We start from the raw sequence: 25,721 nt of genomic DNA, 5'->3' as shown, positions 1-25,721 counted from the left end.
AGATCTAATGGTCAATGGCTGAGTCCCTGATGCAGGCATCTCTTAGACCAAGGAAGATCTAATGGTCAATGGCTGAGTCCCTGATGCAGGCATCTCTTAGACCAAGTAAGATCTAATGGTCAATGGATGAAGCCCTGATGCAGGCATATGTTAGACCAAGGAAGATCTAATGGTCAATGGATGAAGCCCTGATGCAGGCATCTCTTAGACCAAGGTAGATCTAATGGTCAATGGATGAAGCCCTGATGCAGGCATCCCTTAGACGAAGGTAGATCTAATAGTCAATGGATGAAGCCCTGATGCAGGCATATGTTAGACCAAGGAAGATCTAATGGTCAATGGCTGAGTCCCTGGTGCAGGCATACCTTATCCATTAGATCCTAATGACCATTAGATCCTAATTAGTCTGAGTCCCTGATGCAGGCATCTCTTAGACCAAGGAGGATCTAATGGTCAATGGATGAAGCCCTGATACAGGCATCTCTTAGACCAAGGTAGATCTAATGGTCAATGGATGACGCCCTGATGCAGGCATCTCTTAGACCAAGGTAGATCTAATGGTCAATGGATGAAGCCCTGATGCAGGCATCTCTTAGACCAAGGTAGATCTAATGGTCAATGGAAGAAGCCCTGATACAGGCATCTCTTAGACCAAGGAAGATCTAATGGTCAGTTTTGTCACAGGCAACCAAGGGATCCAAGAGAATACTAAAAGCTTCCCACATTCACTATGCTTATGCAGTTATACATCTGAATATTTCCTCAGGCACCAGATATACACATGATTACTCATTAGTGATAGGCAATGTTGGCAAATCATTCATAGAACAGTTTCCCCCTGTAATGGGACTTCACCCATTCTACCCTGCAGGATAGGAGCTACCATTTCATGCCAGAGTTCCCCTAATAATAGTAAACCAACATTAGCGTGACAAGGGCAAGTAAAAGGTAGTGCACTGAAGAAAGGACATCCTATTTTTTTTTAATTTTATTTGTGTGATTTTGTTTACAAAAAAAAGAACCTTTACACACATGTCGACATAAAACAGTAAGCATAATAAAACAGTATTCCTCTTAAAATGTCAAAAGACATGCTCATAAACCCCATCAAAATCAAAAATATCTGAACTGGTGGGAGCCACCTCGAACATTTCTTGGTTAGCTCCTCTAATGTCCTCTATTCTTGAATTCTCTAATAAGCAAAGTAAACAATAGATAAATAATGTTATAGCCTCAAATGTACAGAATCTTAAAATACTATCTTGGAATTGTTGTGGGAAAAGGAATTTAGAGAATTGGTCCTCTCATTATGCATCAATGGGATCTCAGACAATCACATTACTACAGGAAACCATGTGTGTCAATGATTTGAATATTGAGGGCTTCTCCAACTTTTGTGTACCAGCTGTAAGAGGTGTAGCTGGTCAGCCGCATGGGGGCATTACTATACTTATTAATAATGCCATGAATCACAAATCAAAGGTCATTTTAGCGAAACATGGAATGTTGGCAGTTGAGTCTGTCTTTACAGGTGTAGCGTCCTGTGTATTGCTATTTGTATGTGTGTACTACAATCCCGCCAATCTTTCCATTGAAGCTGCATTGGATAATATGGATGAGTTACTCGAGGAGGCCATGGTTAGATGATTGTCATTGGGGGTGACTTAAATGCTGTTTGTTTATCCCCAACATCTAAGGTAATTCATAAGTGTAAGCCTTCCTCAAGTACCTCAGAAACTATGGGTCTCCTATTTTAAAGATTGGAATATTCAATTGCTGGAATATCATACTGGTGATCACAAAGGAACTTGGAAGAGGGGGCTTCACTCCTCGTACATTGATTATTTTTTTGTCTCATCTATCTGTATGCCTTTGGTAAACAATGTAGTAATCCACAAACAAACTTTGAGCGACCATTATCGATTAAGCACAAGTATAAGATGCGATTTGGCATCCTTAAATAAAGATGCCACTCTGGGATTGGTGACTCTCCATCGAGCACAGAATTCTGTGGGATGGCATCCAAAAATGTGTAGAGAGGTCTCTTTCCTGGTTCACAGAGATGCGATTCGGGTGTCTAATACTGGCAATCTGCTTCCTAATGCACGCAGAAGAGAATAATGGAATTTGTTTATAATTAAAGAACATATTGAATATCTAGTTCAAAAAGCTAAAATCTTTAACTCTACTGGAGAGAGTGGGTATAATCTGGAAATAGCAGTGGTTAAGAGGGATAAAAATCGATCTCTACGTGCATTAAAGCAGAAACATTTGCATCAATCACTTTATCACCTCGCCAAAAAAAAATCATAAACGATTATAGGCAAAAAATAAAATCTATAGTTTCAAGTGAATCTTTCAGCAAATCAACAAATGATGAAATACCTCATTACTCATGACACCAGGAACATATGGGTAATACTAAACAACAAAAAGGGGGTGCTGTTGCATGATTTTGGTTCTCCAATTGCTTCAAGTACATGGATTGACTATTTTAAATGTAAATACAGTTTGCCTGTGCAATTTAAAACGTGCATCTCTGGCATACTTGAGTATAATTGTAAGGATCATCTTATCTTTTCTTTGAACGAAATTGTTGATGCCATCAACCGGCTTAATTACTCCAAAGCGGCTGGGCCTGATGGCCTGCCTGCCTGTATTTTAAAAGATGACCCCTACTTTTGGGGCGCCATTCTTTACACTGAATTTCCCTATGTTCTATCTACTAATTTCATCCCAAAATCTTGGCTCAATGCCATAATCATTCCTTTATATAAGAAGGGTAATCCAAAATTACCTTCAAATTTCAGGCCAATCGCACTAATGGATGCCTCAGAAAAGGTCTTCTCTATAATTTTACTCCAGCGTCTCCAAAACTTTATTGAAACCAAGAATATATTCTCCAAGTTTCAAACAGGGTTTCGTAAGCATATGTGGACCTCGCTAAATGCGCTCATTATCTCACACATTTTTGCCCAAACTAAAACACCAGAGTCTGGTGCTGTCTATATGGCAGCACGTGACATGAGCAGTGCGTTTGACTCAGTTATAAGAGAGGTATTATGGACAAAACTTTTAAAACTTGGCTTCCCTAAAAGAATGATTCAATTGGTTGCATTGCTGCATAATAATACGACATATCAAATAAGGGTAAACAGAGACGGCAGTCTCACAGCTCCTATTTTGACCATGATAGGAGTCAAGCAAGGCTGCAATATGGCCACCACATTGTTTAACCTATATCTCTGTGACATGGATATGTTGTGGAATGAATCTGGCATGTTTCCTGTGAAATTAGGGGAATTGAAAATTTCATGGTTATGTTTTGCAGATGATATCTTATTATTTGATTGAACTCCTAGTGGACTACAATTAAAACTGGACCAATTTGATAAATATGCAGCAACTCACAACTTATCACCAAATTCTTCAAAATCACAAATTGTTGTATTCTGAAATTTTAGAAAAATCAAATCGTACAAGTGGCAACTAAATGGCATTGGTATTGAATGTGAACATTCTATTTGATATCTGGGGTATCCCCTAAATATCCAGTACTCTCTCAAATTTTGGCAGTCACACTTAAAGTTGAAGGTCCGTCCATTAATATCGATGATGAAGGTTATGCTAAGAACAATCTGCGAAATTTCATTGCAACCTTTGATTAATTTCTATCTGCTGAAAGTGGAACCGATCCTTCTATTTGGGTTGGACATGTGTCTTCATGATGTAGGGGTCATATTAAATCAAATACAGGATAATTTATGGAAAAGTGTATTGGGGCTATCTATATCAGTTCCTAATGCTATTATTAGACATGAACTTGGTCTAGTTTCTCTAGCAGCCAGATGGGCTTGGAGAAAATTATCACGATATGCTGATATCATGGCCCCCACAAGAACTCCTTGTACGTGGACTTATATGGGCTTGTTGTGTCGTCTAAACTAAAATCTATACGTGTATTTGTTAATCAAATGAAGCACACCCTGGATGACTGTGATTGCACGATTTCAGACCTTGTTATGAAGCTTCCCAAAGTTAAAAGGAATCTTTTTGATCGGGATTGGTCAACTACCTTAGATTGCAACAATTCTTATAATCTATATGTGGAATATGCTAGAAGGCCACGAAGAAGAGAGTTAAGACCTTCGTATCTGGTGTTATGTCCATCAAGTAAGATACGTAGAGCATACGTAAGGTTCAAGTTAAATCAATACCACACACTTGAAACAATTTATCATTGGCGAATCTTTAACAGTGTTTTTTCTAATCAGCACTGTCGATTTTGTGATTGTGGCACCACTGAAACTTTGAAACATCTTGTAGTTGACTGTATCTTTTTTTGAACAAGACAGAAAAAACTCTTTGGGGAAATTTGCTCCAAAAGACACGGATATCTCGAAATCTTCTCTATGGGACAGTTGTATGTATGGGGGGAGCATGGTACTTGTCATCTCGTTAATACGTCTGCTGGGTAAGATCGAAACTGCTCTGGAAAGTGTAAATGTTAACTCAACCACTCCTAGCTAAACTTATGGCTTTCAAAGTGATGTCTATTGAATTTTTGGTAAGTTTGGGGTAGGCTACACATGTTATGGTTATGAAAAGCATGTCCAAAGAAACAAATTATAAAGATAACTATGTACATTTTCTTCATTAGCAATGTTAAATTTTAATCTCTACAAAGGAATGGTTGATGAATTTAATTGTATAACTATCCTCTTGTCAATTGTAATTTTAATGACTATGGGCCTCATTACACGGAAGGTGGTAATGGTTAACGGCCACCGTTAATGGTAACGGTGGCCGTTAACCATTACCGCCTTACTACGAGGTCCCTTAGCGGGTTGGTGTTTTAACGCCTGCTTTTTGCAGGCGTTAATAACCAACCCGCTAAGGGACCTCGGAGCTAATTACGGCACCGCAAAATTGCGGTGCCTTAATTAGCGCCTTCCCCATTCCCATAGAGCCCTATGGGGCAGAAAAGGGAATGGGGAAGGGCAATGGCGGAAGGGGGATTTACCGCCCCACCAACCTTGGAATGGGGCGGTAAATCCCCTTTCCGCCAAGGCGGTGCCGGTAATTTACTGGCATGGTCCAGGGTGCTAATAGCACCCTGGACCACCGCCTTCCGTGTAATGAGGCCCTAAGTCTGAAACCTTGAAAGTATGTTCTAAAAATCATGTTTTGTAAAAGTTTTCTTTTGTAAAACTAAATATAAAATGATATTCTTTTTAAATAAAAAAAAAACTTAGAACAAAGACATCAGTTAAAGGCAAAAGCAACTTTAAAAAATGCATCACAGTAATTACCAAATGATCATTCGGGTTTAATAATAAGTTCCACCACAGCATTTCACAAGTGATTGAAGTGTGACTAATAAAATATAGCGTAAAGGCTTCTTCGCGTACAGCAGTAAGAGTCAAGCAATCAACAATTAAATGTTTCAGGGTTTTACTAGTAGATCTACAGAAACGACACAGATGGTCTTCAGTAGTGTTGTGGATACAGCAAGAAGGAACATGAGAACGGAGACTGATCACGAAAGGATTTATTACTTGAAAGTAAGTTACTAACAAACATATAAGGGGATATGAATGGTGGTCGACCACTCCTTCCCTTCTCTCGTCCCTCAACAGTCTCTCCTTGCTCCTGCTTCCATCCATCGAATCACCAGGAACTCTAATTCTCCATTCCATAGTATTACGCAATATTACATCTTCACTAGACGTAGAAGACCAAGTACCTAAAACATCATTTGTTGGAACGAAATTTAGTTTTATGCGTAGCCAAAACTTTCAGATTTATTGAGCCATGTTTTAACAAGAATTTCTTGGTGGAATTAAAGGGTTTAACATCCAAAGGGAAATGCTGAAAAATCCTTGTAACAGAGAGCAGCCTTTGCCTGTTTTCAATCCAGTCGCTTTCAAATAATGTCTTTTTTGCCTTAGCTGGATTACGAGCAAATTCTTGAAGCGAAACTGCTCTCCCATTCAACATGGCCAACACACAACTCACCCAATCTTAAGAGGCACACAATTGCCCAGATTACACAGTGAATTCCGTTGCACAAATAGGGTAGAGGCCAGTGTAAATATTGTGGATCACAGAAGTAAAGTTATTCGCCAAGGGACCTTAGCCTCTTCTGATGTATGGCCCAAAATGTGCCGAACCGCAGGAAATGGAGTACCCATTGGAAGGGACAAAAGTTGCTTACATATAAGGGGCTGCGTCTTGTCCCACTCCAAGCCGTCCTCATGTACCTTGGCCCCATAGGTCAGCCTTGGAAAAAGCACCTGATTATACATTTTGAGTGCCGGCAGTAGTGGAAAACGGACGTATTTTCTGTCAAGCACGCAAAGCTGAGAGGCGGCCAAAATCATGTTGAGCTTCAAGGCCTGATTAGCCAGAGACAGGGACAGGTTGGCTTTAATCACAACCCCAAGATACCTAAACTCGCAGACCTCCTCCAATCTCTTACCATTAATGTACCATCCGAAGTTAGGCCTACCCAACAAAATCTTCCTACGATTAATAACCAGGAACCTAGACTTGGTCATATTAATTTTCAGGCCGAGGTCCCTGAAGGAATCATACGCCAGTGCCAAAGATTTTTGAAGGCCTATTGCAGTATAATCAAGCAACACAAGGTCGTTGGCATGAAGAAGATAATGGATTTTAACAAGACCCAACCCCGGAGGATTGACCACAATGCCTGCTAATGCTGCCCTTATTCCAAAAATGTTTAACTTAAACAGAAAAGGTGCTAACACACACCCCTGGTCTAAGCCGCGGTCCACAGAGATCCACCCTGAGAAAGTACCATTTTGATCCAGCCTCACTTTTAGTCTGATGTCTTTGCCAAAAGCTCCAGCATGAGAACCAGGGACTCCAGACAACTCCAGGACATAGGAATTCCCCAGAGCCAAGCGCGATCAACGCAATCAAACACCTTAGATATGTTGGGAAAAGAGAGAAACAAAGTACGCTGGGACTTAAAGGCCTGTTCATCATAAGCTGTATCAAAAGGCAGTTCAAAGCTGTACTCGTTCCCTTACGAAAGCCTGATTGATTGAGGTCCAGCTTTTCGGCATCAACTGCCCATCTTTCGAGCTTGCAATAGAAAGCCTGAAAAGATCTTGTAGGTGGCATCCAACAGGGAGATGGGGAAGTAATTCCCCAGACTCGCCCTGTCACCTTTTTCTTTTTTTTAAATATAACCACTACAATAGCCTCCTTCCAAGTCAAGGGGCACCTGGCCTGCCCAAAAACATTCCCAAACAATTGAAATAACACCTCAGCCCATAGTAACGGGTCTGATTTTAATCTAAAGTTGGAAAGGCCATCAGGGCCAGGGGCATTCGAAGACTTAGCCTTCCTAATAGCCAGCTAGATCCCCACAAGGTCAATAGCCATCAGCTCCCAAGTCTCTGCACCTGAAAATGCCACCGTACACAGTGCACTGGGAGACTTACGGGAGTGTTCAAGTTACTAAAATAGGTCTCCCACAAATAGCCAGAAATCGGCTGATGCTGCAATGAAGATTGCACATTACCCCCTCGTATCATTTGCCAAAGATTGGCCGAATCTCTTAAGGCCAGGACTGCTGGCATGTCCTCTGCATCTTTTTGTAACAATAAGGCACAATGGCCCTTTGCCCAATTTCTGTAAACCTGCTTCAGCTTAGATAGGACCAATGTTTGAGCTTTCCCAATCTCCCCTCTCAGCTTTTTCTTCCTGGCCCACACTGCTGCACTGAACCTGTGAGAAAAGTCCAGACGGTTACGATCCAAATGTAGGCTCAACAGGATCCATCCTACAAGGACATCCTGCATGCGAGGGGTGAAGGAATGGGGACATGTCAATAAATACCCCCCACTAGATCGTGATCTATCTTAGTGTTAAAACGGGCAGCTAACTTGGGACACCAAATTACAGCATGATTAGGGGGGCTAATTTCAATAGAGGTAAAAGTCTGAGCCAAGTGGCCAGTTATACAAATGCCTACGTAGCCTGCCCTAATCATCGAATGATCTCTAGAAGTCTTGGGACTTACATCAAAATAGTCAAAATTGGGAAGCATGTAAGCAAAAATAAATATAAAATTCAAAGTAGATCTATGGGAGCCATCAGTCCAAGCATAGTTAGGGGGGACGTCACCCGAGATATTCTCCTTCAAAGGGACAAGATCCAAGCTATCAAGAAAATCACAAATCAGTAGCCCTCAGATTCTTGCAGATACCGAAAAACATCTGGTGGACCCAGGCGGCTACCAATGGGCATCCAAACATTCCGAGTTAAAATCACCCATAATCAATAAACCCAATTTGGTAATAAAGAATAAAAGTCAAATACATTAGTAACAGAAAACTCTGCCCATAGAGTCGACACAGGATTGTAATGTATATTTAAGACAATAAGCACCCTTGTAACCTCATCAGAAGGGTTCAGCCATGTCACTTTACAACCTAAAATGTCAGGATGTCCCACAAGCACATTTTCGATTGGAGCCAGGGGACACACGCCAGGCACTAATTAAACCACCATATGGCCTCCCATCCACGAGTGGGGTGTCTAACATAAACCATTCTTAGATACGAATCAAGTCAGCCTCTTTCCATAGGTCCTCGTTAGAGAGGAGATGGCAGAACCCACGCGTATTCCAGGAGACAATCCTGGCAGGGGCAATTCATTCAGGACCCCTTTGTGGTGGGTTATGCTCATGTAAAGAATTTATAATATGTGACCAATCAAACGTCACAACACGTTTGTGTGACTGAGAAGAGCCAACAGTGGACGCAGTTGTGAGGGCCAATTTTACATTTATAGTTAGAGGTTCACGTGGATTAAGTTCAGGTCCACCATCTCCTCCCTGGGTAAGCCCCTTAGGAGTAGCGTATGACCAGTCCTCGCACAAGGAGTAGCCCATGTTTAACAAATATTCAGCTTCAGCCAGCTTCAGCTTTTAATAAGCTTAGAGTAAAAGCCAATTTTTACCATGTCCACACGCCTAAAATCCAGAAAGGAAACTCCAGCGATGTCCTTTGAAGTCAGCGATTGTAGGCCTGTTATCTCACCAAACAGAGCTAAAATATACTGCTGATTCAACGGATAGAGCTCTTTGACCTTAAATGTGCATTTCAGGCACAAGTGTAACAGCCCGTCCTCAACCAATTGCACCAACCATAACGGCAGTCTAAAGAGAGAACCCCCAGATGGACCCTTAGGTGCTCTATCTAGCCCCATTGGCAAGCCTTTGAACTTGAACGGCCGTAACTAGAATACTCTCCTCGCTTCCATGGTAGAGAAATGTGCCGGTACCCAAAACAATGGCCCTCATTCTGACTCAGGCGTTAAGGGGTTTACGGCGCCGTAAACGGCGCCGACCCTTAACGCCTGATTACAAGGTTCCCTTTGCGGGATGGCTTTTAACGGCTGCTTTTTTGCAGCCGTTAAAATCCATGCCGCAAAGGAACCTTGGCGATAATTACGGCACCGTAATTTACGGTGCCGTAATTATCGCCTTTCCCCATTCCCATTATGCCCTATGGGGCGAAAATGGGAATGGGAAAGGGTAATGGGAATTTACCGCCCCACTCACCTTGGAATGGGGCGGTAAATCCGCCAACCACCATGGCGTAAACATAGTTTACGCCATGGTGGTAAGGGTACGACCCAGGCGGTAACTTACCGCCTGGGTCGTAATGAGGGCCAATAACTTGGAAGTTACCATGGTCGGCTCATAGGAGGGAGCAGTCTCACAAGGACAGGTTTTAGGGACGTCTGATTGCCTGCGGCCCTTACACTCTCCTTTCCTGATACCAAAGTCTGAGCCAGAGCTCCGGAAGGAAGGAAAGCAGGGCCTACTCATCAGACACAATTGAGTAGGTGGAAAAGGAGGAAACGTCTAACCCTTCAACGACCACTGCTGCAGTTTTCGGTTTAAGATTAGATGTGTCAGCGTTGCTTGCACTTACCCTCCACCTTAAGGGCGGATATGCATGCAAAGGAATTTGGGTGGGCCTCACCAAACCCTGTAGGGGACCCAAAGTCATCAGAGAAGACTTCAGTCTGGGCCTTAATTGATCATAAGAACTTAAGAGAGCCTTTATTATTTAAAGGGGGCACCGAGCTAGATCTTTTAGCAGTTCTTGGATTTCTTTTTTATTTTGCGACAAACCTCAACAGACGCTACTGGCTCACCAACAGTAGCTACCATGGCAGAAGACACTCCTCCCCACCCCCCATGATCTCTGGCGGATCTCTGGCGGAGGCGGCTGAAATAGTGCTTAAAACCCACAGAAGCTTGAGTTTCAATGAACTTGTGTGCTGGGCCTTGTGTGCTGGTGACCTCCACCTCAACCGCAATTGGTGGCTCCCCCAACATTACCAAAGATGGACTAGGATCGGCCAGAGAGGTTTGAGCAGCAACAGAAACCAAGTTAGAAACAGTAGGAGCTCCCCTAATGAAGGAATTCTTACTAATAACTGGGTGCGCTTAAGGCCAAAATAAAGCCTTCAATAAAATTGACCTTTGCAAGTAAGTCTTTTAAGGATGACCGATCTTCTCTAAATTCATACATATTTAAATCGTGACATATTTAAATCAATATGATCCAATATCTTGAAAGAACAGGAAAAGAAAAAGGATCGACTACTGGCTCCTCCTGAGCCTGATGATCATGTCTCAGAGTTAAACAATTTTTGAGGTCGTAGTTCAACATCACATCAGAGGAAGGTGATGAACAGCGTGCTGAGGTAGGGTCAGGCTGATTTTAAAGTTTATGGGAATCAGTCAAGTTAGGCGATTCATGACATATCGTAGGAAAAACATCACCCTCAGGCAGTAAGGACACACATTGAAGAGTGGGGTGCTTAAAGAGCTGAATCTCATCAATTCCTTGTCTGGAGAGAAAGGGGCTTCCCAAATTACGCTGCGCTGAATGACCCCCCAGGGATAAGTGCACACTTTTCGTGAGCTCAGAAGAAACAACCAGAGCCAAAATTAACACATCCGACACAAAGTTCGTACCCATACGGTCTAATAAATCCTCTGGATCCGCTTGGGTTAATGAGCACGACCCATCAGCACTCGTCAGCCCGGTAGTATTACCAGCCGTCACAGACACCCTGCGTGGGACACACGTGTGAAGGGAGTTCACAGCTATCAAAGGATGGCCCCTTATAGGCATATTGCCCCCCCTTATACATCATTTGAACATCCAACGGGGGGACATTAGCTTTTCTGAGCTCAAAGCGCCATCCCACAAAGATGCCCCCAACTGCACTGAATTAAACCCTGTTAGTTTGCTGCTGAGTAGACCCTGCATAATGTACAGCAAGCAGCAAACAGCGATAGAGCGGCCTCAAATTTAGCAGTCACTGAGCACTGTACCTTCAGCCAACAGGGCCTGTAAGCCAGGCTGGGATCAATTTACGTCCATCAACGTCCTCTGGCTGACCACGGCAGACCACTTCAATGTGCAACTTGACCACCTATATTAAAGTAGTGCTAAGAACCAAACTTAAAATGCGTTATGCTCTAGAGGCCTATACTAGCCTTGTATTGCAAAAGTAGCTACACAGCAAGCTGTGAGCTTGTATGTGTAACCATATATTATAGCACAGCGCTTAGCAATTAAAAACAGCTTATTCATTCATACATGCATGCATTCAAACATGTTTATCCATGTAGTTTTGAGAAGGGCAGTGCATGAACCTCAAATGCATACACCCCACAGGCTGTGAAGTCAACTCCATTTCATTTTCTGTGTTAAGCGAATAAGCATCAGATTGCTTAGGCCAGGACAAACGCAAGTATGACGTAGTAGAGTCCTTGACTTAGAACCTACATAGATATTTCAGCAAGTTGCTTCAGAGTATCTAGATAAGAACTGATAATTTAATTAACATCAAGTTAAGAACGGATAAATTAGCATCTAGCTAAGAGCTGATAATTTAGCATTGTGCTAAGAACTCATTATTTGAATGTCATTGACTTAAGAAGTAGATTGATTTGATTAAATAAGATGAGACTTGATGCTTAACAAACAAATGTGTTTGAATTCTACGTGAACTTGGAGAGATGGAATATTGCGTTATTCTAGAGAGAACTTATGAGGGATTTTGATATGTGTAAATAAATACTTCCTTTTTACATCGTTAGTCATTCTTGGCTTTAAGACGTTTGTGCAGTGAAATGTCAATTGATAACACTGTTATGTAATGCATATTATGCTTCTTTCCCTGAAGCCTTTCTGTTTTGTTAAAACCTTCTATATCTCGATATGTGTACATTAGATGTGACAGGAACTGCCGTGGATGTGTTGTGAACCTGGGAGTAAGTAGTACGTTTTAAGGGTTGTACATTGATAGAGCTGTACAATAGAGTTGGAAAGGGAAATGCACTCCGAGTCCACGTCCTCTGGGTTCCATTTCAGTAGATGGGAGCTTCCCAGTCGCATAAGAAGGGCGCTAGACCATAGCTAAGCCGTGAGCTTGGGGGTAGGGGGGATCATCACCTTAAGGTCAGAGCCCGGGTCCCAAGGGAAAGCCCATACATACAATGAGAGTCTATAGTTATTGACTCAACCATCGAGTCAATAAGCTTTTCCAAAATGTTGGTGCCCATTAATTTGCATGAGGTCCTCAGGCAAAGTGCTTCATAGATGGCTACCTTCGCATCAGAAGGTACAGTCTACCTTCTGACTATCCAGAAGGGAGTCATTTCAAACAGCAGTGATTCAACAATCATAATCAGCCGTCATTGGTGTGTCAACAACCATGCCAAACTCAGTAGCACCGTAGAAGCACTTCCTTCTCTCAGAAGCACCTTCAATTGCAGAAGAGATGTCACCACCTGCATGTCCTGTCTTATGGCAGATAACAACATCCTGTGCCACATTCACTTAGCTGAAATAGATCCAGGCATGCATGTTTTGTCTGGTGCCTAATAAGGTGACTGTTCAGACTGAAGCATTTTCCACATTCAGTGCACCGGTAAGGTTTCTCACCTGTATGTCTTCTATGGTGGTAAATAAGGTATTGTTTCCGAGCAAAACCTTTCCCACATTCAGTGCACTCATAAGGTTTCTCTCCTGTATGTGTTCTCTGGTGGATAGTAAGACCTCCCTTTTGAGCAAACCCTTTCCCACATTCAGTGCACTCATGAGGTTTCTCACCAGTATGTGTTCTATGATGGATAGTAAGCTCTCGCTTTGTAGCAGATCCTTTCCCACATTCACTGCAGACATGTAATTTCTCACCTGTATGTATTCTCTGGTGGTTAATAAGGAGTCCCTTCCGACCAAAACCTTTCCCACATTCAGTGCACTCATAAGGCTTCTCACCTGTATGTTTTCTCTGGTGGATAGTAAGTTCTCCCTTTGCAGCAAACCCTTTCCCACATTCAGTGCACACATTCGGTTTCTCACCTGTATGTCTACTCTGGTGTCTAATAAGATGCATCTTCCTAGTAAACCCCTTCCCACATTCAATGCACTCATATGGTTTTTGACCTGTATGTGTTCTCTGGTGGTTAATAAGGAGTTGTTTCCGAGCAAAACCTGTTCCACATTCAGTGCACTCATAAGGTTTCTCACCTGTATGTGTTCTCTGGTGGCTAATAAGGTGTCCCTTATGAGTAAAATCTTTACCACATTCAGTGCACTCATAGGGTTTCTCACCTGTATGTGTTCTCTGGTGGATAGTAAGCTCTCCCTTCTGAGCAAACCCTTTCCCACATTCAGTGCACTCATAAGGCTTCTCACCTGTATGTGTTCTCTGGTGGCTAATAAGCTCTCCCTTATGAGCAAACCCTTTCCCACATTCAGTGCATTCATGTGGTTTCACACCTGTGTGTGTTCTCTGGTGGCTGATAAGATGTCCCTTATGAGTAAACCCTTTCCCACATTCAGTGCACTCATAAGGTCTCTCACCTGTATGTGTTCTCTGGTGTATAGTAAGATCTCCCTTTTGAGCAAACCCTTTCCCACATTCAGTGCACTGATAAGGTTTTACACCTGTATGTGTTCTCTGGTGGATAGTAAGCTCGCCCTTTGTAGCAAATGCTTTCCCACATTCACTGCAGACATGTAATTTCTCGCATGTATGTGTTGTCTGGTGGCGGACAAGATGTGCCTTCCGAGCAAACCCTTTCCCACATTCAACACACTCATAACGTTTCACAACTGTATGTGTTCTCTGGTGAATAGTAAGGTGTGGTTTCTGAGCAAATCCTTTCCCACATTCAGTGCACTCATGAGGTTTCTCATCTGTATGCATTTGCTGCTGGCACATAGGTGGATTATGCAAATGGACGCTATTCTCTAATTCAGTGCACTGACAAGGTTTTTCACCTATGTCCTCATGTGGGCAATACGTAGGTTCTTGAGATGGCAATTGCTCCAACATTCTATGCATGTGTAAAGTTTTGTGCCAGTTTATTTTGTCAGGTGCTTAATGACAGGACCCTTTTAACTGAACCTTTTCCAAATTCAGAGCACAAATGAGAAATGCTTTTCTTACTGCACATAACAGATTGTCATTTTAGAGCTAGCTATCCCTCTCCACAGGATTTACAGAATGATCTAGCTTGGTTACTGGATGTTACCACGAAGGGGTTGCATGGATGGAAGCCATCATGTATCCAACATGCTTCTCAATATCAATTCCTGAATACTCTGAAAAGACAACTGGACCACAAATTTGCACACTTCTAAGATGCCTGGAAATTGCATATTGTAACAATGAAGCTTTTCACTTAGATAGTCCAGGCAATCGAACAATCACTGTTGTATTTCTGGGGCATCAGTCACCTAATAACATAAAAGGAGATGCACATTATTAGTTTCAACACGTTCCCAATCGCAGGCATCACATGTAACAAGAAGACTCTACTCTGTAGCAGTGATGTTAACTTAATTAGTAAATTAAATGACTTTAAAGTGCCATCTATTCATTTTTATTTAGGACATTTTAGCATCCAAAACATTAGGAAAAAAACACAGGCTTGGTGAACAAACATTTTAAATGGATATTCTAATCATCCGGAACATGTATATGTGTTCTACCATTTTATACAGAAATGACTACATTAGTTACATGGAAGCTCCCGATTTCCATATACAAATGATAACGGCAGGGGTTTGACACTAGGTCAGCAGCTTGTCACCAATCAGACACATGCTTGACCAGTCTATTATGTAATCACTGATGACTCCATTACATTTGGGCAAATCTGTTTTGGCCCAAACATGAATAATATATCCAACAGCCATTACTTTAGAAATGTGACCCGAGTATTCAGAGAGAACACCTTTTAGTAACCCTTACTCCTAGTGGTGTCTTAGGAAAACAAATGTACCTTCAGACACTTTTTTTTCAATTGATTACAAAAAACCTAATGTAAAATATATTGTAATAAATGCAAAAATATATGAATCCATCAAATGGCAAAACAGGACATATCCATCTCATTTACCAAATGATAAATCACATTACTGTAACAATCACAAGACAATTCACCTCTCAGTGTGAAACCTAGCACCACAATAAGAAGGCACAGTACATAATCACAGAAACACATTGATTGTCAAAAATATAAATAGAAAAAAAGAAACTGTGGTAATTTTCCCCATCAATGGTGAATCATATTGCAATTCCTATGACACTGCTCGACATGTTTCAATCCCCAATCTGGTTGGGATTTTCTTCAGGGGCTAGATGAACTTTTAAAGTGCATGGTGCCTCACATCGCTGTCTTTATTTGTATTTATTTTATTTGTATAGCGCAAACCAGGCCCGTAGGCAACCGGGCACATAACTTTAGGATGACTTGTAAGTTGATCTGGTGAAGTGTAAATCCAAAATTTATTTCACCAACAGCCTTTCTTTTTCATTGGTGGGACACTCGTATGTATGTGGCAGCGATTCTACATATTACTACTGCAAGGTGAATATTTATTTTGCTGTCCTGTCTAGGTGACCCGAACCCCTAAAATGGGCAGGTGTGCTCCAATCGTTGAAGTGGTGTGCAATCCTGCAGAGCCTCTGGCGTCTTGTGAGAACACTGTCCGTTTTCTCACACGAACAGTGTTCCCAAAAGCATCATTGAGGAAACAAGGACTGAATTGTGATTTAAAGGAAGCGCGCCAATCTCTCCCCACGGTGAAACTGGCACCGGCCATGCAGCCACTACATTCTAACATTGACTTTAAACCTAGATAAACTCCAAACCCATCCCTCTCCCACAAAATTGACAGAAAGAACAAGCTTGTGCCATAGACCAATAGGATGATATTTCTGGCAAAGAGATAAAGCGTATAAGAGACTCCCCGAACTTCACAATATCACCCCATTTGCCTTCCTAATTGTTCATACAAATGCCCTATTGCCAGGTCCTGAATTTAATTTGCAAGAGGGCTCCCACTTCTGTTTCTCTGTTCAAAATATAACTGTGTAGTTCTCAGGAGGGGGTACACACTCTGTTTTATTGCCAAGGAGTGTGTGTTACTCACCTGGCTCCCATAACCTGATCCAGACTCTCTTTTGTGGATTCTGATCCTTGCCCCCTAGGTTGAATCTCAGCATGCCCCTGTACCCTCTGTGCTGTGACCAGGAACTGCTTTCATCACAGTTGGGATGTTGCACCATCTCTTCTTATATCCATGAATTGATTGCAACAATTTAGTGATTTACACACATAATCCCTGTTGATCTACTGTGGAGATTCTTGCCACCCTACTCCAGGGGAATCTGCTCAACATAATCGCACAGATCCATGATCTGAACGAACGAGAATGTCATTACCAGCATCTGTTGCAACCCATATGGCATCGACCCTGGAATAAGATGTATGTACGTGTGAATAGTATGCATAGTTAGTCACCCCAGGATGCGTGAGACACCATTCGTCCACCTGTTGGTCTGTCAGTCAGTCCTACCTTACATGTATTATGTGTCTAGTGTAGGTAGCTATCACAGCAGTATATGCAATAACTTTTGAACGTTTCAGTATAGAGGGCATAACCAGTTTGCGGTGACCTGATTGTATCATGTTTTGTGAGTGCTGCATGTTCTGAGTGGATAATCCCTAGAAGGCAACCTCCGCCTCCTCTGTCCTCAGCTGTGTCATCTGAGCAGCCACCACCTTAGGTTGTGTGAGCTTAACCACCCTTCAGAAGCAACACCTTTTAAGGTGTCGGGGTGCACAATATTTAACAATCTTGGCCTAACCACATCCTTGTGTGGCACGTATCAATCTCTAATCCCCTTTGAATCCAATTTCCGTGCTTCCTGAATGTTGATCCATTTATCTGGCCACAATATACTACAATAAGTGATTGCAATAAAAAGTAGAATGCCCTGCTGTACCTCAACGCCCTCCATCCTAGACTCTACATGCGTGCTTCTGAAGTCGCTGAGTGAAAACAAATTAAAAACATCATTGAGGTTCTTTACTAAGAAGCAGAAGGAGCCAGATTCCTGCCCTTGACCCAGTACCCCTCCCAACATAGCCAAGTCCATTGGTTCATTCAAGAGATACTTATATCTTTGCCATCAACTTCCTCTGCCAAAAATGTAATGCACGTTTTCCCAGATCCCTGCATTGTTCTACAAGTTGGTGAACTGTTTTCAGCAGGGCTTTCAGTGTCCTACAGCTGAATACTCTCCCACAATTTGGAAATGTAATTCTAGCAGGGATAAAAGCTGTGCTTGCCGCAGGCACTTTGTCTCGCTACATCATTAATATCGCATCAGCCTGCCGTGATACTGTGAATGACTTTGCCTGCCAGTGCTTGGTTTATTAAACCACACCTTGCTGCCTTTGGCCATCCCCACCTCTCCCTTACTCTAGTGCATATCATCGTCAATGCTTCCCTTTCCCAAGAGGGCTGCCCAACGGACCATCCCACCATGGTAGGGCTGAACCTGCAGGAAGCCTGAGCAACTGGTTGCTGGGAGGACTCTGGAAAGCCTAGATACGGATATGGATTGCTCCTTACTTCTGTCCTCTGCCTCGCAGGTGTTGTATTGTGCATTTGCTTTCCAAAGCCTTCCTCCTCTACATGCGATATTTGTGAGCAACGAGGCATACTCCTCTCCAGTCCAGATGGTCCACATCTGTTAAGATGGTTTTCTAAACTCTGACCTGCTGGGCAGAGGTTTAGGAGGCCACCCTAATTTAGTGGAACAGGTGAACCTTCTGGACAAACCAGACCAATCTACGGTAGCTTGGCAGGCGGTCAAGACCAAGTCTCAGGAGAGGTGAGAGTGATCGGAAGCCCACAATGAGCACAGACAGTCAAATTCCACAGATTACTCTTAGATAGATGTATATCAAAAATACATTTATTATAGGCCTTTATAACTAAACACGAATAAACCACAGTAATAATAAAACAGTTACCATACACACTCTTCACTATGTATACAAGATGTGTTTTCCTAATACATAAGAAGGGACAAAATAACCACAATCTGCAACAGAAGAGGTAAGTTCCAACACAGATTGCATTAGGCCGTTCTTAAAAGTCAGTCCCTATCTCATGCAGTCCAGTTCTATGAAGTGAGGAGCCTTATGCTCAAAAGTACAGCAGTGTGTTAACAACACACAGTCATGCGTAAAGCAAAAAGCAGGTTCTCTTCAGGGAGCTGCAGCTGTTTGGGAAGGGGGTTGGTGCGATGAAGAATAAAGCAATACTCCTTGAGGAGGATCTACCCTTGCAGATAGAGTGACTTTCGTAGTTCGGGAATAGCTGGGGAGCGCAGGCTAGCCCAGTTAAGATGAGTATCTTTTCAGGGATTCTCGTACATAAAAACAGATGGATGTGCCGGGGGACCACTGGTAAGTGATGCAAGTACTCACCGACCACCGACAAAGTCCGGGCCAAACTTTGCCAGTCTAGTGTAAATTGACTGTAGAGTTTACCGCCTGCAGTTACAGCTTGCTCCGGCTCTCAGCGGCTGCGGGACGGGATGATCGTCCGTGGCAGGACAGTAGCCTTTCCTCAGCTCTTGAAGAAAGGAGACGGAGAGTTCAGGTGCAGCACATCTCAGGTCACGGAGGGGCAGCTCTGCAGGCAATTACAGCGAAAGTCACCACAGTGGGGTGACACAGGGACCGCAAATGCTTGCTGTGTGGTGCACTCTCATACATCATGACCCAGAGAAGCTAGGACAACAAGCTTTGGCAGGAGAGGGCCCAGGACCACAAGTAAGCAATTCCTAAAGTGTCGAGTCTGAACGCGGGATGGCAGAGCTCCTATATGATACCCCAGGTTCGAGCTGGTCAGTTTGCTGGATGGCCCAGGAACACTTCCGAAGAGGCTCTTTGCAAAGGTAAGCAGGAGGTGCCGAAAGAAGTTAGTCTCACAACTTCAAAGGATTGAAGCACCCTTGCAGGCCTTCTTGGTACGATACAACAGTACAACAGCAGAGGTCAGGGTGCTAAACCTTCCTAGTACCTCTCCGGCAGTTCCACAGCTCTGTTTTTTCATTCAGAATATTTGGCTCCTTCTGTAGTGCAGTGTGAACTTCAGGTGATCGACCTGGAATGGATGCAGAGCACCCCCTCTTATCCAAGATTTATTTTGCGCTCAAATCTGGGTTAGCCAATTGAAGATCTGCTCTCTTGTATGCACGCCAGTCATGGGCCAATCATGGCCCACAGTGGTTCCGGTCATTCAGGCCTACCAGACATCCTGGCACCAGTGGTGTGGATTGGGACCAGACAGTCCCAACCCTCTTCCTGGGCACTAGCACACGTGATATGCAGGAGCCCACAAAAGATGCAGTTTTCGTGGGAGGCCGCATGCTCAAATAAGGAATACTAAGGTCTCTTGACCTGGGAGAAGGCAAAGGGACAAAATGGCCAAAGGACAGAACAAAAGACTTAGTGGCAAAGTCCATTTTCGGCACTGGCCACAGTCTTGGGCCAAACGTGGTAAACGCCATATGGTCCCTAAAAACGAAGTAAAACTACATTAAAAGTAAACTGCTGCCACCAGTTCATCCTAGGCACATTTGCACACCAAATCCTTAGAGGGTATCGAGGGCCACAAAACAAAAGGACCCCTATGCGCCGTACTGTAAGGTACTTGGCACATAGATAAAAAGTTACCAAGAAATGGCAACATAAATTAACATTGTGCACCTGTGAGGCGGAGCAGCGTATAACTGGTACAGAAAATGGGCTGCGAGAACTACAGCACCAACTGGACAGAGTCAAATCGCAGCTAAAAACAATGGAAATAAGAGTGGACGAGAGTCAAGGTAGATCGAGGCGCAACAATGTCCGAATCCTCGGCCTGCCAGAAAACACAGAAGCTCCAAGCATGGAATTATTTCTGGATCAATGGATCACTGACATGTTTGAGCCCGACTCCTTCTCCAAGTTCTTTTCAATAGAAAGGGCCCACCGCATACCGTCAGGTTGTCCGGTACCTGGCGCTCCACCACGCACGGTGATCGCTAAACTCCTTAATTACAGGGACCGGGACGTGCTACTCCAATGAGCACGGGCTAAAGGCACACTGACTTACAATGGGTCCAAAATCGCCTTCTTTCCAGACTATACCAGGGAGGTGCAAAAAGCGAGACAATCGTTTGATCAACTTAAAAGACAACTGCAGACCCTGAATGTGAAGTATGGCCTGCTGTTCCCGGCCCAACTGAAAGTATACCACAAAGGCACCACTGTCCACTTCACAGACCCTAAGGAAGCTTGGAGATGGGCAGAACAGCATATTAAAGGGGACTGGAGAAAAGCTCGGAACAATAGGAATAGGAATCCCTAGGCCCGTCCAGAATGAGAACCAATACCACCACAACCGCCACCGCGTGACCGAGAACTGCCACTCCGCGAGGCAGAGGGAAGATAGTCAAAGGCGGACGATGGATATAATCTGGTACCTCCTCAAGCTGGAAAGGTAACAGCAAAAGAATGTCTGGATGCGACACAAATGAAGAAACTGAGAATAGACATTTGTGCGGCAGTCATCCACTGACCGCCCCTCCTCCAGGAGAACCTGTTAGAGATATTAATAGTTTTAGATCAGGAACTAAACTCACTCTGGGGTGCTTGGTGTGATCGGCACCCAGGAACTCTTACCTTCAGCAAGGACCGTAAATTGCGATAGAGCTGCGGTTGGGTTAGTTTGACTCTCAAGTTATGCAGATGCTGTAGTTTTAGATGTCAGCAATTTTCGGGTGACAGATACTTCAAGTTGGGGTGGAGTATAGGGAGGGGCTGGGGGTAGCAGGGAAAGGTTATTGCTGTTTATGTACCGGCACAAGTTTAAAGGTCCACAAGATGTCGCCACCAGAGACATTTATCATGCATCATTTTACATTAACATTAATCCACACCTAATGTCTGACATACTTGCACATCTGACTCGATTCAATCACGCCTCTCGGGGACAGTCCTGAATCGCAATGCTATATGATAACCATGGCGCCAGTGGTAACGCGATTAATACCTGCAGATCACCCTAGGTCCCTCCGGTTGATCACCTAGAATGTGAATGGAATGGGCTCTGGAATCAAGCGACGCGTTATCACTCAGTTCTTGAACAGAAACTCCCCGGATTTAGCACTAATCACCGAAACACATCTAGCGTGATAGGCTTGTACCCTGTTCCGTAGAATGAACTACTGCACTGCATTCCATGCAGGATACACAATGGGATCGCGAGGTACTCTGATCTTGTTTTACAAGAGCATTCCTTTCACCCCACTAACTGTGGAACAGGGCCCCAGGGGCTGCTACACAATGGTCCTTGGCACTCTCTGGGGGGAATCCTTTGCATGGGTTGCCATATCTCCCCACCGGGACTTGGGGATGAACTCCTAGACGATAATACCGCCCTTATAGCCAAACATCAGCCTGACATTTTAATGACATAATGTGTAACACCCTAGATCGTACCCACATTAAACACCGAAACCCGAATACCTCCACCAGATTGGCCACGTTAGGCCTTCGGGATGTCTGGAGGGAGCTTCATCTCCAAAGCAAGGGTTACTCCTTTCGTTCAGGGGTACATGGCTCCCTTTCTAGACTGGATCTTTTTTTTCTCCCTGTCACATATATCCACAGAGCATTTACCGCAGTAATGCTGCCCCGTGGTATTTCGGATCGCTCGCCAGTAATGATCGAGATACGAATGAATGGGCCAACTCCCCCGCCCCCCATCATGGAGGCTAAATAGCTATTATTTGGGTTTCCCGGATTTCATCGACCACCTCACTGAGAGATCTAATGAATATTTTGAAACTAACGCGAACACAGTAGACAGTCCCATCGTAGTGTGGGAGGCTTATAAGGCAGTCCTCAGGGGGGTGGCGATCTCCTGGATCTCCAACAAAAAGAGAGAACATTTGAGCAAACTGACAGAAGCCGAACAAGAAGTGGGGGAATGGGAAGCTAAATATATTACCGACATGACTCCTGAAACCCACCTACCCCTAGTTAAAGCCAGGGACCACCTCTGCACCGTCACATTGGATAATGCCAAACATGCACATAGGAAGTCCCGAGCCTGGATCGATGAATATGGGTATAAAGCAGGCAAGATGCTAGCTTGGCTAGAAAAGACAGATGAGTCCCAGAGACACGCCAGGGAGATCTTAGAAGAACATGGAGGGCTCACCCAATCAGACCAAGAAGTAGCAGAGGCCTTCGCCAGCTTTTATGCTGCCCTGTACTGTGGTCCGGTCTCCCCTCCGGACCTCGGCTTCCTGGATAGCGTTACTTTACCAATCCTCAGAGAGCAGCAGCTGAAGGACCTAGAGGCCGATATCACTGAGACCAAAATGGCCGAAGCCATTGCACAACTGCAATCGGCCAAACGCTGGGCCCCAACGGGTTCCCAATCAAAACCTGGAAGAAACTGGGTGGTAAAAGAATCGCAACTCCCCTTCTGAAGATGTTCCTCCCGGCTAGGGAGGAAGGCATCCTCCCACCAGACCTACATAGTGCAATGATCGTGGTCATCCCTAAACTGGGCAAACTTACTGAACAATGCACGTCATACAGGCCCATCTCCTTGATAAATGGGGAGGCGAAGATCCTCGCCAATAGATTACAATGGGTCATCTCCACATTGGTCCATCCCGACCAATGTGGCTTAATGCCACACAAATCAATGCAAATGAATATTCAACGGCTCCACCGTTTGCTGGAGTGTGCCCCCATCATAGACAAGCCACTCGCGACACTGGCAATCGATTTTGAAAAGGCATTTGACTCGGTATTGTGGGACAGCCTGTGGGAGACCATGAAATGGATGGGATTCGGTGAGGCTTTCCTTGGGTGGGTACAACTTCTATACAAAGACCCACATGCAGAAGTTAGAGTGAATGGTTGGCTCTCTAGCCCCCTATCCCCTCTCCTATTTGCGCTAGCAATTGAGTCTCTCTCTCTCTGTGGCTCTGCCAAAGCAGCGACTGGTCGGGATTTAAATGGCTGGATGGCACTGACGATAAAATATCCCTATACGTTGATGATCTGATATATTTCAGTGACCCGGTCCGAACATTTCAAATAGTCACACAAATGCTGGTACACTTCACAAACTTCAGCGGACTCAGAGTCAATTGGGGGAAATGGGTCCTTTTTCCGGTAAAGGGAGGGACGCAAGCCATCCCCCGACACTGCCCATATAAAATAGAAAATGAGGGCTTCCGATACTTGGAGATCTGGATTTTTGGAGACCTTTCAAAATATCTGGACCACAACCTCCACCCGATCAAAGACCGTTTTGCTGTTGATGTCTGACACTGGAGGCTCCTCCCCCTGACACTGATGAGAAGGGCCACACTCTTCAAAATGATGACCCTACTGCAATATATATATACATACTGCAGAACGCCCCGCTTAGTGTCCACTTCAGCCGTACTGAACGTCTCTTCAGAGAGCTGATATGGGGTGGATGACAGGCCCGAACTGCACTTGCAACACTGCAGAGATCAGTTTGGGAGGGGGGATTGGGGTGCCGCATCTCCAGACTTATTACTGGGCTGGCCAACTAGCAGTGGTTAACGACATACTTCATGGGAATTGGGAATTGCCACTTATCGGAGCCGAATTAGCCAACCTTCACGACACACAGCCAGTCCACCTGCTCTATCAACCCCTTCCCAGGTCACCGCCACACACGATGAGTGTACACTTCACCTTAGTTTGGGGGCGAGCAAACGCCTTCACTTGGTGGAAACATAGGGTCACCATGGCACAACCCGTGTGGTCCAACAGTAACCTTACCGAGTTGGGAAAACTTAGGGCATGGCCTAAATGGACCAATGCGCGGATCACCAAGGTAGCTGAATTTTTGTCCAGGGGAGCATTGCTCCGTTTGAAACCCTGCAACAGAAATTCCTACTCCCTGCTACTAAGAGCTACCACTACATGCAACTTACTCACGCCCTGAGGAAACATATCCCAGCTAATGGTACCGTGCCGGAATGTACTCCTTTAGAACATAATATGTTGGCAGCCTCCATCCCCACTAAGCTCATCTCTACTCTATACAATGCTATGTCGGCTTTCGCCACTCCAGAGCTAACTAATCTTAAGGAGAAATGGGAGACCGATGTGGGGACAATAGAACCGGAGGATTGGATACGATTACTAATGCACCCATGCGACATAGCAATCTCCTCCAGACTGCGCCCGATCCAACTTAAAATATTACAATGTGTCTACTACCCCAGGACTTCGCTATATGGCTGGGGACGCGCCACAAACCCCAACTGTTTAAGATGTCGTGGGGAGGAGGGTTCCTTTATCCACATACTGTGGGAAGGCCCCCACATTAAAACCTTTTGGTGCAAATTCTGCAACAAACTGTCTGAAGTCCTCACCCGCACCATACCTATGGACCCCAAAATACTTCTGTTGAGCATGCTTGATGAAAACACTGCTAACAGATGGGAGGGACTGCTTCTATCCACGGCCGCCGTCCTGATAAAGCGCAATATCGCCCAAAAGTAGGGCGTCTCGGAATGCCTGATGGTTGACCAATGGACGGCTGATATGGACATGTGCGCCGCCATAGAGCATAGAGTATATGCAGCACGGGGCTGCCCGGCAAAAGCCAGGAAAATATGGGGAAAATGGGAGGGGATGGACGAATAATGGATACAACAGAGTGGTGTATGGCAGGGCTTATGTGATATGTATGCTGTCAATTGAACGTCGGGTGACATCTATGAGACCATTATGGGCTGGGTAAGTTTTGTAACCAATTGTATGTCTATGTTCTTGTTTCTTTTTATTACTAAAACAATAAAACATGTAATAAAAAAAAAAAGTAAAAAAAAAAAAAAAGAAATGGCAACATAGTCAAAGACTACAGATTCCCAGTACTGACAGCCTGAAGGACGTGTCAGTTTCCCCATAACAAATGAGCAAAATCCCAGAGGAGTGTAGCTGAAGGATGTGCTCGCTCCACTGGAAAAAGGCATGTTAGGTAAGCCAAACAAAACTAAAAAGTTTGGGAGGTCCATCAATGGAGGGAAAATTGCACCTAAGGAAATCTTTCCTAGCACTGTCCACTTGCCTTTCTGACATTCATCGCCTCCTAGGAAGCGTTGCAAGGTGTGGGAGTCTGTGCAGGCTCACACATGATCTCCATTTTGGCAGGCATATAGTCTACTTTCAGCATCAAAAATATATAAAGCTTTTAAGAGATGGTATATGCAGAACCTATCATAGT

General features: G+C 44.1%; 1 protein-coding gene across 2 annotated transcripts in view; it reads right to left on the bottom strand.

The window, feature by feature from the left end:
• Positions 1-25,721, bottom strand: part of LOC138498471 (zinc finger protein 84-like) — a 762,144-nt gene that overhangs the window by 649,204 nt on the left and 87,219 nt on the right. The window contains exon 4 of one of the 2 annotated variants that reach the window (XR_011278720.1): positions 975-2,098. The exons of the other annotated variant lie outside the window; for it this stretch is intronic. The gene's annotated coding sequence lies outside the window, so the exon portion shown is untranslated. Of the gene's footprint in view, positions 1-974; positions 2,099-25,721 lie in introns of those variants that run through there. 2 annotated transcript variants of the gene reach the window in all.

This window comes from Ambystoma mexicanum, chromosome 5q, assembly GCF_040938575.1.
Source record: "Ambystoma mexicanum isolate Mex_15411 chromosome 5q, UKY_AmexF1_1, whole genome shotgun sequence".
Classification (NCBI taxonomy): domain Eukaryota; kingdom Metazoa; phylum Chordata; class Amphibia; order Caudata; family Ambystomatidae; genus Ambystoma; species Ambystoma mexicanum.
The sequence above is the reverse complement of the archived record's forward strand: the minus strand, read 5'-3'. Positions and strand labels throughout refer to the sequence as shown.